Raw genomic sequence first — 1,352 nt, 5'->3', positions numbered from 1 at the left:
AGATGTTGCACAAGCGATTTGCTTTGTCGTCATATCTATTTGGTCACGGAGTTACTACACAGGCTGAACAGAAATTTGTGACTTAAAACACATTATTGGTTGAAGAAAAGAAGAGAATTTTATCATCAAGATAATTTTTTTCCCCGCCACTTGTCTCCCAGTAGTCAAATTTTGCCACCAGGAGAAATAACTCACCTGTGGGGCCTTCATCGCCTGATTCCTTAGAGAGCTGCTGAGAAAAATAGAGCCAAAATTATTACTTCAATCTCAAAGTGCAAAGGCAGCTCAGAACTCTGGGCAAGCTGGGCTAATTTGTCTCAGATTTCAGAAAATGCTAGGTTTCTCTTGATCACAATTGTTTCGATACTCATAAAGCCCCAACAAAATCCATCGCGTAGGTTCTGACTCCTAGCAGCCCTATAGGACAGGATAGACCTCTCCCATTGGATTTTCACAGCTGTAAATCTTCATGGAATCAGACTGCCATGTCTTCCTATCATGGGGCAGCTGCTGCTTCAAATTGGTTCGCTTTGGGTTAGCAGTCGAGCACGTAACCACTGCCCCGTCAGGAACCTACCGTGTCTGCCGTACTCCGAAAGAATGTGAGGAGTTAAGTAAAATGTACACAACAGCATTGAGAATAGAACAGAGTTGAGCTTAAATATTTTTCTTCATTGTCATTTAATAATCACAGTTATCAATGGAAAGCTTAATTTAAACCTGTTTGTTTCTCCATTGGATTTTTCTAGTGCATTAAGAATTTTCAAATACCACCAGAATGTACTGAAATTTGTGGAACTTGCTGATGATTTTATCAATCTGAGCCTCTATTCACTAGCTTAAAACAATTTTCTTCAAATATTATTTTTTATAATTTATCCTCCCATTTTCCCGGTAATCCCACTTGATATACACCATTAGACTATTTTAGGGAGCCAGGTGGTGTAATGGGGAACATGGGCTAACCACAAGTCAGCAGTCTGAGCTCATCAGCAGCCCCATGGAAGAAGGAGGAGGCTCTGTCCTACCCTAAAGATTGTCAGCCTCAGGACCTTTGAAGCAGTTCTACTTAGTCCAATAGGATTTTTAGGAGTGATAAGGATGGCATGGCTGTTGTTAATTAGCACATAATGTATCTTCTGTATTGTCCATATCTTCATTATTGGGATCTATGTTTTAGTGATTTCCTCTGCTTTGTTTTCCAGATTATTTTTTTAATCAATTTATTGGGGCTCATACAATTCATCACAATACATAGATCAATAGTGTAAAGCACATCTATACATTTGTTGCCCTCTTCATTCCCAAAATTCTCTTGCCTCTTGGGTTCCCGGAATCAGCTCATTTTCCTT

This window comes from Echinops telfairi, unplaced genomic scaffold, assembly GCF_000313985.2.
Source record: "Echinops telfairi isolate 266 unplaced genomic scaffold, ASM31398v2 ScPeMD7_3533;HRSCAF=4204_0, whole genome shotgun sequence".
In the NCBI taxonomy this organism is placed as follows: domain Eukaryota; kingdom Metazoa; phylum Chordata; class Mammalia; order Afrosoricida; family Tenrecidae; genus Echinops; species Echinops telfairi.
The sequence above is the reverse complement of the archived record's forward strand: the minus strand, read 5'-3'. Positions refer to the sequence as shown.